We start from the raw sequence: 17,855 nt of genomic DNA, 5'->3' as shown, positions 1-17,855 counted from the left end.
ATTTTGAGACCATTATTAAATAAAATAAGGGTTACTTGAACACACACACTGCAATACCACAACCGCCTGACAACCCAGATGGCTACTAAGTGACTAACAGTATATAGGATGGAGACACTGGGCAAAGGACTATGTCACAGCCAGGGAGGATGGAGCCGGATGTTGCAGGGTTTCATCATGCTCAGAATGGCACACAATTTAAAACCTGTGAATTGTTTCTTTCTGGAATTTTCCATTAAATATTTTCAGACTGCAGTTGACTGTGGGTAACTGACATCTCAGAAAGCAAAACTGAAAATAAGGGAGGACAACTGTAGTTTTCTTTTTTTGCAGTGTCATCGATAACAATGTAATTTTGGCCCTATTAAATGGCTTGGAAAATGTTTATCCTTGATTTTCTGAGAGATTTCTTGTAGGATTGGTATTATTTTCTCCTAAGTGATAGAATTCCCTGGTGAAGCCATTCTGACCCAAAACTTTCTTTGTGGGAATATTCTAAATGACATAAAGTTTTAAAATATAAAGAAATTTTAAAATATGTCAATTTCATCAGTGTTTCAAATTTATTGTCATGAAGTTATTCTTAATGTTTTTCTATTATACTTTTAATCCCTTTGGGGTCTATGGAGACATAGTCTCTTTTATTCTTGATATTTGTAATTTGCACCTTTCTCTTTTTTTTCTTGTTCAATCTATGTAAAAGTGCATTATTTCACTGATCTCTTAACATCTTTGGTTTTTATATGTTTTCTGTATTATTTGTTGTATGTTTCACTGGTTTTTGTTCTAATCTTTTATTATTTTCTTCATCTTAAATACTTTATATTTTTTTCTAATTGTTGAGCTATTGAATGTCTTAATTATCATTGAAGTGTGGTTCCTGGACTAGCAACATCAGCACCACCTGGTTAGTAATGCAAAAATTTTAGCCCTAATCCAGACGTACTGAATTTAAAAATCTAGATTTAAGGCTCAGCTACCTGTTTTAACAAGTTCTCAAGGTACTTCTGGCACATGCTAAAGTCTGAGAAGTCTAGTACAAGGGTACTAGAGCAATTCTTTTCAAACTTTCATGTGCATATGAATCACCTGGAGATTTTGTTTAAATACATTTTCTGATTCAGTAGTTTGAATAGTGCCTGAGGTTCAAAAGCTTTGATAAGTTCCTTGGCGCTGCTACTACTGCTGTTTTTCTGACCACACTTTGAATAACAAGGAACTAGAGATCTTAGTATCAGCCAAGGAATCTGATTTCAATGGCACAAGAATGTTTATTTTTTAAGTAACTGCAAAATGATAAGCAGACTCATTCTGGAATTTCTGCATTGAGGCTCTTATTACTGAATACGCTATTCACAGAAATATATATTTTAGCTGGAAAGGGTATAGGAATTTCTCTAAATTTCTAAATCCAAATTTCAAGAAGGATAAACTTATTATAATTAGTAATACAAATATAATATCATTTGCTGAGAATATTTATTATGTGCTGGACACTGGCTATTATCCCTTTAATCCTCACAATCTCTCTAGGAGATCAGAATCATTGTTTTCCCTTTTTACATTTCTTATTTTAATCTCTCCAACTGAAATGCAGATTATATTAGTTGTCTGATGCTATCCAGCTAGTAATTGGCAAGGCCTTTACTTAAATCCATTTCTGTCAAATTCAAATCCCCATACTACAGTTTCTGTGCTTGTTCTTCAGCTTTTAGTATTTTAATTTGAATACAACCTTCATCACACACACACAGACACACACACACACACACACACACACACAAAATTAAACTTATTATCTATTGGATTACCATGACTAATATAACAAATCTGGGTTACAAGTTCATGCCACCTGGCACAGGGCCTGTACTCTGAATCCATTTCAATCAGTTTTAAATAACAGCCTCTTTACCAGTCTTCTGTTGCTTAAAAAAGTCATGTAGTAACACAGGCATTGTATTATTTTCTTTATGTTAACTTAGAGAAACCATACGTTTATTTTACTTCGAGGGAGGAGGTTTATCTTGGCAAATCAAGGGAGAACTTTGAAGTGACTGGCAAAAAGTGGGAGCACTTTGTATACTGGGGCTAAAGCTACACCATCACTATTTCAAAGTCATAGCTCCTTGATTGGGAAATTGGAGTGGCTGGATTGGGAAATCAGTGCGGAGTCCCGGGGAGGGAACATGGGTTGCATGGTGTGTGTGCCTGTGGTTCTCTTAATCCCTCTCTCTTGCTTGCATGCTTTCTCACTCTCTCTCTCCCTGCCTGTCAACAAAGGCAAAGGAACTCTGTTCTCTGGCAGTAATTACTTTGTAGCCTGAAGCATGAGATTTGATCATTCATATCTTACCTTGGATCAGGAAATACATTATTATTAGTTAAAATTTATCTAAATTTAAAAAATAGCAAACTATCATTATGATCTGTAGTTTTGGCCATTACATACTGAATTTTACAAATATGGTAACTGCCACTGGAAAAACTCTCTTTCCTTATAAAACTTTTTCAAATCCTGCTTTCTGTCCACTAAGACTCTTTCATCAATACAGTGATCACCAGTACAAATGGCCCTAGGTGAAGGATAGCCTAGATAGTTCATCTCCTAAAGTTTTTGTTTTGTTTTATTCTAATATAATGGAATTGCTCTCTTTCTTTCTCTCCTTTAGTAAATGTTGGCCATGTTCCTGTCTGGAGGTAAAAGGTAGGCTAAATGCCCATTCAGGAATCTTGTAGTCTTGTAATTTTCTGACAACATGCTTAAACTGAATTTACCCAGAAGCATATTTTTTGCAGTCTGTATTCAATTTGTTTTTAAAAAAAGTAGATCTAATTGATCCTAAGTGTTTAATAAAAAACAGAGAGCACGAGTACTTCATCACGCACCTCATTATGACTTAATTTGGAAAAATAAGTAAATATTTTTTAAAAAATACTAAATGGTAGTGATAGAGAAAACAGAGCAGCTTCTAAATATTTCTCTTGCTAAAGAGTATGATAAAAATGACTGGCAGGCTTTGGATTGGAGAGTGTGACAGGTGCTTGGAAACTGGGAAGAGACTGAGTCCTGCTTGGGCTATATTTGGCAAATACGGGCTTTGGGGGACAAAATGGAGCTTAGACACTAGAGCCAGGTGAGCAGTTCTCAGCTGGCCCCAAACCAAAGAGGAAGTTTATCCAGGTGGGTAGGCAGAAATCAGGAGGCTACAGACACCTAAGGGCAAAGTAACATGAGGACTCCCAAGTGGAGAGGGCAGGCAGCCATAAACTGAGAATGCCACTGGGAGGGAAAGGCAGAGCCAGCCAGCTAGAAACTCGGCAAGCTGTGTGAACACAGGTGCCAGTAACAAAAGACCTCGATAACAGGGACCTAACCCTGTTTATGATGTAGTGGTAAAGGCATGAGCTGAAGAATCTGACCTCAATTCCCTTCCCCATCATGCTCTGTGACCCAGAGCAGGTTTCTATGGCTCAGCTTCTAGCCCATGCCCTAGTGCCTGGCACAGAGAAAAAAGAAATGAATCACCACGAAGCTCAATTTCTCACATGCAGAATAGGATTTTTACCTACCTCGCAGGGTTTTCGTAAGGATCACAATGAACGTAGCAAAGTTATCTGGAAATGCCTAACATGCCTTGTAACAGGTGCTCCATAAATAGTACCTTCCCTTTCTCGGTTTCAACAACTGTCTTCCTTCCTCAGCTGGGGTAGGGAATGAGGAGAACAGGTGAAAGGGTGTGGCTCATGTACTTTGAAAGGGGAGTGAGAAGCAGGAGAGAAGGGCTCACACTAACCCAGGGGCTAGGCAATCACCAGGGGGAAGTGGTCTATTTAAATTGTAGGCATCTTTTAGAAGCAGCTTCCAGCTAAAAATTCCTGTTGGGATCAGTATTGTGCCATATTTTTGATTCTGAAATAAAATAACTTACTGTTTTGAAAAATCCTTGAAAAATTCTGTTTGTGATCTCTTGACCTTCTTTTCATTGTTGATGGGGTTTCTGCTAGGAGGAGATGGAACACTGGTGGGAGGTGTGTACACATGTGTGATAGCAAGTAAGGAGAGAGAAGAATCATTTTAAAGCTGTGTTTGCAAAGCAGGTACACTGTTTTTACTTAGATAATATGTTATTTGGGATGGGATGTCAAGGGTAGCGGGGGGTGCTTGGTGGAAATAACGTTCCTCTACAAAAATTAAGTTATGGACCAGGCGCCGTGGCTCACACCTGTAATCTCAGCACTTTGGGAGGCCAAGTTGGGTGGATCACGAGGTCAGGAGTTCGAGACCAGCCTGGCCAAGATGGTGAAAGCCTGTCTCTACTGAAAACACAAAAATTAACCAGGTGTGGTGGCAGGCACCTGTAATCCCAGTTTCTTGGGAGGCTGAGGCAGGAGAATCGGCTGAACCTGGGAGGTGGAGGTTGCAGTGAACTGAGATCGCACCGTTACACTCCAGCCTGGGCAACAGGAGTGAAACTCCATCTCAGAAACAAAACAAAACAAAAACACACACACACACACAACACACATACACACACAGACACACACAATTAACTTATGATCATACATTCCTGTAGTTTTAAGCCTCGGTGATCCCACATCCCCTCCTTGTCACACCAGTAATCTAAGAATAAAATCCAAACTCCTTAATAAGACAGAACATCTCTCTGTATCTAACCCACGCATTCTGTGTAGCTTCATCAGTTCTTCTCCATTCCTCACACACTAGACCGAAGCCAAAATAAATGATATGAGGTTCTAATTGTGTCCCACATTCTCTCTCAATCTTTGTAAATGGCATGCACTCTATCTGCAGTGTTTTTCTCTATGCACCCTATTTACCCTCAAACTCCTACTTATATTTTACATCCAAGTTTGGAAGTTGCTTTTCCAGGAAGTCTCCGCTGAATCTCCTATGACGGACCAAGTGCCCTCCTCACCATGTACTTCTGTAGGACTTATTTATAAATATGCAGCCAAAAATTACACTGTGCATTCATCACCTAGGTGCTAATCTTTATTTCACAGAAAATTCTGGATGTGTGAGAGACAAGAACTTTCTAGCCAACCCTGTATCCCAAGCACTTAAAAGATAATAGCTATTTAATAAATATTTGGTAAGTAAATGAAGGAACAAACTGACTTTGGATGGGATAAAAAATGCCCAGACAACAAAAAAAATGACCAAAAGCAATTTTGGTGCTAATAAAGCAATAAAGCATATACTGGAGCAATAGTAACTTCCAAATAAAAACAATTTGAAGTTGCACAGAATGTCAAGGAAAGCCTTTATTAGGTAGCAGTGTATCATTATAAAATCAGACTTCTATGGGCATGTACATATAGGTGTGTAGGCTTCCATATAACCCTATTGGAATTATGAAAACAATGATGAAAAGTACTCAGAATGATAGAGGCTTTCATGAAGCTCAAATGAGATAATGCAAGGAAACATTAACATTGTTACTGGCACATAATAAGCAGCCAATAAATGGTAGCTAATTATATCATTGCTGTTGTTATTTATGTCAGTAAAAAGCTCAGTGTCCTGAATCCCGTACTGCCCATCCATTTCACTTATATTCTGGTATTGTGTATATGAAGTGACAACATTGCCAAATAAAATGTCAGAACCCTTCTATCCAAATTTATCTCCACTCATTCATGATTCATTCTGAAGGTAAGAGTGTGATACTCTGTTGGGCTATTGAAAAACTGTTTTCCATTGTTACTGGAAGCAGCTGCACTCCTGACACGGTGATTGTTTGAGAATGTAAAAGAACAGATCTGCCACATGGATGGTACAGTGCATTGCATTTGAAACCTTCACAGCTTTTCTCTAGGCCCTTAACCACTACCCTCCCGCTTTTTTTTCTAACATATTTTTCTGCATCCACCCTGCCTCCCCTCCCAGTGCCTCAGACTTTCTTCCTGAAGTCCCCCCATTTAACGCAAGCTTTGTATTTCACCCCGGGCCAACTTTCCAGACATAAAACTTTATTAGAAAATCTCCTCCTTTGCATCTCAGATTTCACCCTTTTAGTTATTTTCCCATTAGGGTCTAAATTTGCCTAAGTCTTTCCTATCTTCAAAAATAAAAACAGGTGTGGCACAGTGGCTCATGCCTGTAATCTCAGCACTTTGGGAGGCCAAGGTAGATGGATCGCTTGAGCCCAGAAGTTTGAGACCAGCCTGGGCAACAGGGTGAGACCCTGTCTCTATAAAAAAAAAAAAAAAAAATTAGCCAGGCATGGTGGCGTGCACCTGTAGTCCCAGATACTTGGGAGGGTGAGGTGGGAGGATCACCTGAGCCCCGAGGAGGTTAAGGTGGCAGTGAGCCATGATTGCACCACTGTACTCCAGCCTGGGCAACACAGAGAGACCCTGTCTCAAAACAAAACAAAACAAAACAAAACAAAAACAAACAAGCAAACAAAAAACACCAATCTCTCTTTCTAGCTATTAATATTTTTTTCTTTCCATTGCTGTACACTTCTAGAAAAAGAGGCTTGTATTTTCAATTGTGACTTTGTCATCTCTTCTTCATCTATTTCAGTTTGCTTTCCTATCTTGCTATTCCACTCCACTGCTCCTGTTAAAGTTTATCACTAAATCTAACCATAAAATCACTAAATCTAACCATTAAAAAAACTTCACTGTATTCTACCTCTGCAGTATTTAATTTATTTCCACGACTCCCTTCTTTCCTACCCTTCTGGCTACTCCTTTTTTAACATTCCTTGAATTTTGGTGTTCCGTGGTTTTATTCTTGAGCCTCAACTTTTTTTCAGTCTATGCTTCCTAGGAGACCTCATCTATTTGCACAATTTTGACAGCCTCTGCCATGCATGCAGATAGTTTCCCAATTTATATTTCCACCTGAGCCTGTTTCCTGAACTCCTATATATCTAATTGCCTACTAAATATATCCATTTGGGTGCTCATGGGCATCTCAAACTCAAACTGTCCAAAGTCAACTTCATATTTTCTCATAATTTTGCTCCTTTTCCTACATTACATAGCTTGGTGGATGATGCTGTTACTGACTCAGTAGATCAAGTTAGAAACCCTGCTCTTTTAATGCAACATATATTCACTGAATCTCTATGTCAGTTGTAGAATTCAGAATGATAAAGAAATAGTCATTGTTTCTCAGAAGCTGGAACTCTAGTTGGGGAGACGTGCTTACTAGCCCCATCTAATCCATGTTGGAATATCACTGAATTTGTCTCTTTACTATCTCTCAGTCAGTTATCTCCTCTTCAATCCTGTTCAGTGACCTATTTTTAGATAAGCTCTTTGCCATCTTTACCCTGTAGAAAAAGTTCATAACTGGTTTTTTCCCTTCTATCGATATTCATCCTTCCAATGTATTACTCTTTCTGCTCTCAGTTGGAAGTATGTAGTACTCTCTATCCTTGATATACCCCCTTACTCTCTTTCTTGTACTCTGAAATCTTAATGATCTCAGACCCTCATATACATAGGAACCTCATCTCTTGTTCAGAAAGGATTTGAGTCTGCCATTATCTCCTGGGCTTTGATTCATATTGCTAACATAGTCAGTGTTTTCCCTTCAACACAATCTGTTGTTGGTCCCATCTTGGACCCATCTCTTCATTTTATTATTTTCTGTGGGATATATCCCGTGATCTGGATAATGGAATTTACTTCTGCTGACTCCATTCCCAAGGAACCATATTATCCTTTGCTAACATCATATCAACATTTCAGGATTGGGTTTTGAGGGGAAAATAATCCTATGAGAGTCAAATCTAGACATATTTTGTTGTGAATTGATGGAAAAGTTCATATACCTGCAGAAACTTTGTTCATAATTCCAGGGGAGACTCTTCACTCTAGCAGGTGCCTTTGATACCTACATTACCGTGCTTTGGCTCATTTCTTTAGCAGCCACAGATGCTGGGAAAAGCTCTCTGCCAGTTCAAACTCCTTGGCTTGTTCTGATATCCCTTGACATCATGTCCCAGGGTCCTCTAATCCTGAGGGGTGTTCTCAGCTTGCAAAAATGCCTCCCCATAAACATGAGGGAGTGAATACTCACAGACTCAACTCTCAACCATCAAGATCTTGCTTCTGGATGATAAATCCTCCAGCCTCCCATCTTGCAGATTCTTAAGGGATCATAGCAAGAACTAGTGTATTCATCCACAGCAGTAATTTCGAAACACACTTGTATTGATTTTTTTCTTCTTCGCCATCTTATTTTCCCTACTCCTTCTCTTCTGCTTCTTGAGATTACTACCATTTAAAACAACGCCTTGAAGTTTTTGTCCAAGGCTCTTGTCTTGTGGGAAATTCAAATGAAGACACTTATACATTTAAGATCATGTAATGAATCTACATGACTAATGACTCTATACATCTAAGCAACATTTTGTTCAGTTATCTGTTTTTGAACTTAGGAACATCTTAGGTTCCAGATGTACAATAACAATAATGGTGACTAATAATGTTATATCTGAAAGATCAGAGTAGTAGGGATCCAAATCATATGCAGTTTTAACACCTTATTTTAGTCATTTACCAAGAGGTCCTCATGAGTCTTTTGCTTAGTGGTATTTTTAGATGAGTAAAACACCCCTTTTTCAGGTTAGAGTTAATGTAGACTATTAACCTGAACTGATAGCATTGTTACCCACTAGATAACTACAGCATAAAATTAAATGCAGAAACCCTAATATAAGTGGAAATCATTTTACCGATACCACATTTAATTAGAGTTTTAAATATATTTCAGAAGGATTTTTTGGAAGTGAAATGAATATACCCAGGGGCCAGGGACCAGACTGCACAGAATCCAGGACCCCTCAGTTCTAGGATCAATAATGGCAACCAGCCTTAAGCCAGTCTTCCTACCCTGTCTTGTCCTCCTCTAATCCTTTTTATTTTCAGCATGGTGAACAGAGAGAGCTTTCTGAAACATAGAACCAATCAAATCATCCCACTGCTTTTAGACTTTAATGACTGGCTTCTCATTCCCATAGGATGAAGTCTACTTAGTATAACTTATGATATTCTTTATGAGCTATTCCATGCACACCCCAACAGCCTTCTCTTTTACCTTATCCTCACCATTATTTTTATTCTAACTTCAAACCAGGAAACACTTTTCCTAAGTCTTTAAATATGCCATGCTCTCCTTTTCTTGGACCTTCGCACAAGCTCTACCATCTGCCTTCCTTATATCCTTCTTTTTTCTTCATTTGGTTCATGTCAGTTAAGGTTATTATATTCTCCCAAATTACTCTGCTCAGCCCCCAAGACTGGATCTTCATTTGTCCTCTAACAACAACCCATTAACTTTTTTTCTTGCAATTAATTAGCTTTCGCCCTTTGTGTAATAGCCTGAATAATGGTCCCCAAAGATATCCAGGCAGTAATTTCCAGAACCTGTGAATGTTACCCTTCTATGGCAAAAGAGACTTTGCAGATATAATTAAATTAAGGATCTTGAGGTGAGAAGATTACACTGGGTTATTCAAGTGGGTCCTAAATGCAATCATAAGCATTCATATACAAGAAAGAGAGAGGACATTTGACACAGAGAAGAAGGCAATGTGACCATTGAAACAAAATCCAATGCTGCTGACTTTGAAGACAAAGCAGGAGGTCCACAAGCCAAGCAATGCAAGCATTTCAGCTCTTGAAGCTGGGAAAGTCAAGGAAACATACTCCCCACTAGATCCTACAGAGGGAGTTTGACCCTGCCTATACATTGATTTTGCACAGGGAAACTAATCTTGGACTTTCGACCTCCAGAACTGCCAGAAAATTAATGAATGTGTTGTAAACCAGTAAGTTTGTGATGATTTGTTACAATAACCAAAGGAAACTAGTTACTGTAACAAATCATCATCCAAACCACTTATGACCCAGTCACTTGGGTTCCATGAGGAGAGATTTTCCTTGAACGCTCCTGGCCTCTTTCCCCACCTTTATCCCTTTGAGTTTGGTGCATGGGTAGATGCTATTTCCTGCCATAACACCCTTCACTTACCCCTCTCCCTGAGTGCATCCCTGCCTCATTACCTGGATCATCAACTTGTCAGGACAGGGTTTGTTTTATTCATTTTGGTATCCTTAACTTTTTGCGTGGGGCATGACATTATAATGAATTGTATGAAATTCAACATATTAGACTACTATGACTTGAATATGTCCTCCAAAGTTCATTTGTTGAATACTCAATTCCAAATGCAAAAAGTGTTGAGAGGTGTGTGGTGGTTAATACTGAGTATGAACTTGGTTGGATTGAAGGATGCAATATTAATCCTGAGTGTGTCTGTGAGGGTGTTGCTAAAGGAGATGAACATTTGAGTCAGTGGGCTGGGGAAGGCAGACACACCTTTAATTGGGTGGGCACCATCTAATCAGCCACCATATAAAAAGGAGGCAGAAAACACTTGAAGTGATGAGATGGGCCTAGCTTGCCAGCCTACATCTTTCTCTATTGCTGGATGCTTCCTGCCCTCTAGTATCGGACTCCAAGTTCTTCAGTTTTGGAACTCAGACTGGCTCTCCTTACTCGTCAGCTTGCAGATAGCCGATTATGGGACCTTGTGATCATACAAGTTAATCCTCTAAGAGAACCTTGACTAATACAAGGTGGGATCTTTAAGAGGTGATTAGGTCATGAGAGTTCTGCCCGCATGAATGAATTGATGCCATTATTTTGGGGGTGGGTTAGTTATTGAGGGAGTGGATTGGAGTGATAAAAGGATGAGTTTGGCCCTCTTCCCTCCCTCTCTCTTTCTCACCAGCAATATGTTGCCTTTTGCTAAGTATGACACGGCAAGAAGACTTTCCACAGGTAGGCCCTTGGATCTTGGATTTCCCAGCCTCTAGAACTGTGAGCCAAACAAAAATCTGTTGTTTATAAATGATCCAGTCTCAGATATTCTTTTTTAGCAGCACAAAATGGACTAAGACAGAAATCATTGGCAGTTTTATAATATTGAACCTAACAGTTCTCAACTAATGTGCATTAAATATACACATCTAAGGAGAAGCGTATTTTAAATGTCAGGAACTTGCCTTGAACCCAGTTTTCACCTCCTGCAGTTCTCTAATTAGAAATAGATCACGTGTATGAGGAAGTTCTGCGGCTAGAAGCCATTTTTCCTGCAACTTCTTGCCCTGTGAATAAAATAGCCACACCTGGAATGTGAAAAAAGACAGACTTATTAAAAAGAAGTAGGAGTATGGATCTCATCCTATAAAGTGTTTTTCTAGAATTATTTCATTAATCCTGCCAATGGCCCTGCAAGTAGATAATATTTTTATTCTCATTTTACAGATCATGAAATCAAGACACAGAGGTTTAAGTAGCTTGCCCAGGGTTGTGTTTCTGGCTAGTGACAGTGATAAGATTCAAGCTCAGTGTGACTTCAAACCCATTGCCTTTGAAAAGCACCAGTCTTGGTAGAGACATTAACAACCCGAGGGAACGTGAAAAACTAATGAGTATCTGTCAGTCTGTCTGTGTCATATGGAAGTCTCCGAGGTATAGGATACTAGCGAGGGAGAGTCAGTGTCTTGAAATTCATGAAAGGAATTCCTAGAGCGGCTGAACACAGGAAGCCTCACTTTTTATGAAAAGTACATGGTTCTGCTGGTAACTATTTATCCTGCAAAGTAGTAAGTTATGTTTTCTGGAAGCATAGGAGCTGAAAAGTATTGCCAGAACGCTGACATTTTACAAGACCTGTATGTTTAAACAGTTCACGAAGGTCATGGGAAACAAGAGTCAAAAAGAGTGGGTCTGTTAGAAAATAAAATAACTGTATACCAAGCTTGTTTGGGGTACTAATATATTATTAGGGTAGAACTAACACATTTAAATTATTATCCTGTCATTGTAAATAAGATTTTAGATCTTATTTGTATTTCAGACAATTTCCTAAAATCCATTACTTAGCCAAATCACATTTTAGTGAAAATATGATAGGTGAGTTTTGAATAATAAAGCTGATGACTGTATCTCTGCCTTCCTTGCAACTTGAATTCAATAATTGAGAACTCAAGGTTTTTGTTAGAATGAATGCTGTTGATGTAGCCTTTTGAGATAGCATGCATGATGCTGGCACATTTCTCATTGTAAACATTTTAAGATATAAATTTCTAAGATATTTCATTCTGGTGTATTTAGTTGAGCTTGAAAATACCAAGAGACCAAGTTTACATGGCAAATGACTGATGCCAAAAGTAAGGGAATGGGCTGTATCTGATCTCACATGGCATGCTTTATCATGGAGCAATATCCCTTTTATTATTGAGGGAAGCACTGATGTTCAGGTTTTCCTTGCAATGCTCACTTGCAATTTTCTTTCTTAACATTCTAGAAATGAGATAGATGTGAGGGGCCCTCAGGATTCACCTTTCTCATAGGTATAACACTGTGCAAGTTAAATAGAACTTTTGATTCAATTTAGTCAAAAGTGGTACTTGTTGAAAGCCAGCTATTTACAAGGCACATTGATAGTCACTGCAAATAACTAAAGCTGCTGACAGATTACCACAATTTAACCTATTCTTCTGGAGTGCATCAAAAGTAGAAAGGATGAACATTCATTCTTGGAGTTTGTGATTGTAAGTGGAGCTTATTCAGAGGAGTCCATGACCATGGAATCATTAGAATGGGGAAATTAGTAAATATTTATTGCATAGCCATTCTGTGCCTTTCTTTAAACACAAGCCCCAGATAATTAATTCAGTGGTATTAGCATATAGTTTAGGGCTCCTGTCATGTACCAGGCATAGAGCCTCAAGTCCACTCGGTTTCCAGTGCTGGATATTTTCTCTTTTACACTCTCTTCTCTCTTTTCTCTACCTTCCTATGTGCCCAGGAAGTTGGTCTGTATAAGTGCCACATAAAGGACTCCTTTTCTTTCAGGCTCTACGTATGATTGTTGACCACCAGCAGGAGACTGAAATGGGGAATGCAGTAAAGTCAGGATATTTATTACTGACTTCTTCCCTGGAAGATTGCTGCAGGCTGTCTGAGCCCCCTGAGCAAATTTTACTGCTCCTTTTAGGTAGCCCTCTTTATACAGTTTCTAAATTCCAGTATCTTCTCCCTCCTTTATCCACTTTAGACATTAGTGTTGGCCTATTATGGTTAGCCCTGAGATACTACTGTTTTCTTTGTGGTTTCTCTTACCCCACCCACACCTTGTAAATGGTACCTTTATTAATCTGTCCTTAAATGTTGCCGCATGTGTGCCATCTGTGTCCTACTGACATCCAAATTATACAGTTCCTAAGGTGAAGTGGAGCTTTCTGCTCACCTACAATAAACATCTGTTTAGTTAAGCCTTGTTAAGTTTAGCCCAGAACTGCCTCCTTTCAGATTTTAAGTTCAGCCTGAAGTTTTCTCTGAACAGAGTAAACTGAAATCTAACTGGATGTATAAATGAACTATCTACTCTGGTGCCAATCACCAAGTTTTGGGCAATTAAAGGTGGCCAACCGTTCAAACTGGGTCCAAATAAGTCAAATGCCAAGCTGCAACCAGTTCAGCTGTTTGTGTACCTCGCTTCCATTTTCTGTACCTCACTTTCCCTTTTCTGTTCATGTATCTTCTTCCACCATGTGGCTGCAGGCACTGAAGACTCTCTGAGCCTACTCCAGCTCAGGAGGCTGCCTGATTCATGAATCATTCTTTGCTCAATTAAGCTCTGTTAAATTTAATTTGCCTGAGATTTTCTTTTAACAGCCTCTGCAGTTTGGAGGTTAATTTGCAATGTAGCTGTACTTACTTAGTACAGCCATGAGCCAGCTGAAAGAGTGTGAAGATTTTAAAAATATAAATCTAAAGGATTAGAGGAAACCATACCAAGTAGGACAGATCTCTCTAAGGTAGAAGAATACATTTTAGAAGAATGAAGTGTGTAAATAGGCTGAGTACTTGAAGGATGATCAGAATTAGATATACTTGGATGCAGAAGAATCTGCAACAGAGATGACCTTCCTCAATAGCTCTTTGAAGAGGTAGGACTTAGGCACGAGGCATTAGGAGATGTTCCTCCTGACCCCTCTAGAGGGGTTCTGCTCTATATGCTGAAGGGGCATGGCTGTACTGCAGGTATGCCTAGATAAATATCCAGGAAACATTTTTTTGTCTTCCATCTCTATCGTTTACCTTTAAAGGGAGAAGAGAAACTTATTAGAATATAAAGCAGACTCAAATGGAGAAATTAAACATTTGCCAGAAGTTTGATCTGAGTCAGTTTAATTCAGATGGATGTTTACACAATTTTCAAACTACTAAAGCAAAAACACTGGGTTTTGAATTACCTTAGACATGGTTTATTATTATTTTTTGCTTTGTTCACAACACATAGTTCAAACCTTCACATGAAGTGAAGGTTCAGTAAACATTTATTGAATGAATAAGCCAGTTAATGAGGTATAAAAGCACAGATTTTTATATGACTACAGATTTAATTTTTAGGTAAATGTACTAGAATTTATTCAAGTAAACTAGAGATGTCCATAAGGTAATCACCTTGGGTAGGCATAGGAAATAAACCAAAACAATTTCACCGGTGTTCAAAGTATCTTTCATATACCTCTTTCACAGCCAGCCACATATTCCTTAGAGAATGACACATCTTAATCCTCTAAGAAAAGATTTAATTTTGTTGATACTGTTAAATATCAGTGTCACTTTTTGTATGTAAGGTGAGTGATCAGACTAGATAGCTTTATATATATATGCACACATATATGTATAATATGTACAATACATATTATGTAACATACAGATATAAAACAAAGTGTAAATTTAAAGTAATGATAGCTTTTTTCCCGATAAGCCTTAAATATACTTAGAAATAATCAAATTCCAAATATACTGATTCTAGAAATATTTTGAGCAATATCAATATTGGAAAAAAGTTAGTATATATCTTCCTCAGGTGATTACTCTAAAGGATAACAATCTTTTGAATTTTTAATTTCTAGCCTGTTTGTTGAATAAGTGGTATTATGCAGTTCCTGGTACTTGGTAAGGATTCAGTACAAATTAGTTGAATGAAATGAAATTTGTCCACAGGCTAGAGCTTAAACTCCATGAGAGCAGAATTTTGGTCTTGTTAATCTCTAGTCTCAATACTGTCTGGCATGATACCTTTCATAAAATAGGTGTTCAGGTAAGAACAGCTTGTAAACCAAAAATAAAATTCTAAGCCCCCCAATTAACTGAATGGACTTCCCTCTCAGTCAAGAGGATTCCAAAGAAACCTGAAGAACTAGTTCAGGCCACAACAGGAAGAGTGGGTTGGAAATGCTTCATTATACCCTCTGGCTTTTGGAGTTTAGACACAGCTGACCAGCCCTAACATTAAAATAGAGATCCCAAGACTGACAAAGTAGACTATGTGTAGCAATAAGATATCAAATTCCAATCTGACTCTAGTATAGTATCACATGGCAGATAGCAGCCCCCGAAGGAAATTGAAGTATTTTGTCCCAAAATGTATTTCTTTGACATATTTTGAAATGCCCTGCAAAGCTGTGTCTTGTGGGGGAAATTTATATTCTATCAAGAATCCTTTTCCCTTTCCCAGTCTTTTTCTGAAGGGATTAGTGGAGACTCTAACACCAGTTAAATGTCTGAATAGGAAACATTTGCCATCTACTGCCTCTAAGAGTGGCCACTTATGAGACTTCATCTATGTAATAAGAACCTCGGTCTCCACAACCTCTTAATCCAGACACTCTATTGATTCCATGCTTTTACATAATAACTCAACTTTTTCAACCAATTGTCAATCAGAAAATCTTTCCATCTGCCTATGACCTGAACCCCCGTCTCCACCCACCACCTCCTCTTTGAGTTGTCCTGCCTTTCTGGACTGTACCAATGTATACCTCACATGTATTAGTTAATGTCTCAGGTTTCCCTAAAACATATAAAACCAAGCCATAACCCAATATTAGGCACATGTTCTCAGGACATCCTGAGGCTGTGTTACAGGTTCATAATCCTTAACCTTGGCAAAATAAATCTCTAAATTGGTTGACACCTGTCTCAGATACTTTTATATAATCTATCAAAAATTGTTACATTTCGGAATAAGAAAATGTATACCAAAAAATTTTGCAGAATGTTTACACACTCAATGTATGTTAGTTAGGGTATTTTATTAGGACCTTCCAGTTTAAAATGATGTTGGTTGCAGATGGCAGTTTGCCTGGCTAAATGTTAGGCAGAGATCAGAAATATGTAATAAAAGTACTGGGAGAGTAAAATGAAAATTTGGTCAATATAATGTTGGTCAATATAATTTGAGAAGTTCTCTGTTAAAATAGAATAGACCTGAGTTTAAGAATAAAAATCAATATTGTCCTTACATCAGCATCACTTCATTTGCATATTACTGTACACATGAGCCATGTTTTTCCATCTAAAAATGCTTTTAATACCTAAATTAACCCTTGGTTGGAATTCTAGGCTTGGAAATTAGATAGAAAAAACCTTTCCAATTTCATCTCAGTTTTCTAGACCATGATCTTTTACAACTTTATTATAAAGTAAATATTGAATAAACATGAAATACAGTATCAAAAACAAATTAATTTTATTGGATGTGTGTGCTCAGATCATTCAGCACATTTCTAGATTTCCCAGGTCTTAGCCAAATTTATACACGCAGAAGAATAGAAAAGAAATCTTCTCCAGCTTGAAGTCTTAGCATGGGAGCAGGGAGGAATGGGACTAGTGTGTGTGCTCCCGAGCCTGGTAGATGGACTCAAATCCTGCCTTGGCCAGTTATTCGCTTTCAGGCTAGTTCCATCATCAACAATAAGGGAGTGATATTAGCTACTTTATCAAAGTGTTATCAGAGTTGGCCTGTAATCTATGCCAGAAACTCACCATACTTGGTAGTCATATCACAAAATTATAGTGGAATCAATTTAAAGTTTTAGACTGAGGAATGCATCACAGTACATCCACTATACTGTCTGAGGGAAGGAACACACCTTTATATACCTAGAGCCAGCTACAAGACTACACATATTGGGTGTGTGTTAAATGTAATGAGATAAAAAGAAGGGCTTCAACTGTTTTCTGTGGATATAAAGTAAGTATCCTTTCATTTTTCATGTACTGTATGTGTAGCCATCACTTGCCAATTCATACTTGGAATGCAATGGCATTTGACATGGACCCAAGATCCAGGAATCCTCCAATAGCTGGCTAACACCTACATGGATTCAAGAAGGCATTATGTCAAGGGGATATTCTTGGAAAAAGTCATTCTGTTTATTTTTAAAAGACTTTCTGCCAAATCCCAATAGGGTCTTCTTACCATACAATGCAGTGAGAAAGCATTTAACGTGGACTACAGTCAGCAGGACAGTTGTTCTTCTTGGCCCCATTTCTCTAGGTCTACACCCTAATCTCAACTTTCCATTTTAACACTATGTGGTGAGTAAAATAGTTCCCAAAGAAAATAAAGGAGAGCATTTATGTATTTATACTTCTTATACTAATAATCCAATAATATGGCCTGAATTGTTCTTGGACTTGATCCTTGCAAAGGAATAAATCTCTTTAGTGGAGTTGTAGGGTAAAGATGAGCCCTGGAAACCAGTTTTTCCTCACAATTGTCCCCTGAATCTTACCTACACCAGCCCCACTGCAATTTCCATTTTCATTTAAATGTAATTGGGTTTATCAGTTCCAACTTTGTTCTTGCTAGCATTGTTATCTTAAAGCAGTTATTCATCATCTCTGAATATGAATTTGTTTATCTGGGAATGGAGATCTCTTACTTCAGGATTGTTCGGGGGGAAGGAAAGAAAAGATTATAGAAGAAATTTCTGAA

At 38.1% G+C, this 17,855-nt stretch overlaps 1 protein-coding gene across 1 annotated transcript in view; it reads right to left on the bottom strand.

Annotated features, from left to right (window-relative positions):
- The window catches only part of MAL2 (mal, T-cell differentiation protein 2), a 77,726-nt gene extending 66,572 nt beyond the window's left edge, over positions 1-11,154 (bottom strand). The window contains exon 1 of the mRNA XM_011972993.1: positions 11,056-11,154. The gene's annotated coding sequence lies outside the window, so the exon portion shown is untranslated. The remainder of the gene's footprint in view (positions 1-11,055) is intronic.
- Between the last annotated feature and the right edge of the window lie 6,701 nt (positions 11,155-17,855).

This window comes from Mandrillus leucophaeus, unplaced genomic scaffold, assembly GCF_000951045.1.
Source record: "Mandrillus leucophaeus isolate KB7577 unplaced genomic scaffold, Mleu.le_1.0 Scaffold133, whole genome shotgun sequence".
NCBI classification, from domain to species: Eukaryota; Metazoa; Chordata; class Mammalia; order Primates; family Cercopithecidae; genus Mandrillus; species Mandrillus leucophaeus.
Note: the sequence above shows the minus strand (reverse complement) of the source record. Positions and strands in the feature narration are given on the sequence as shown.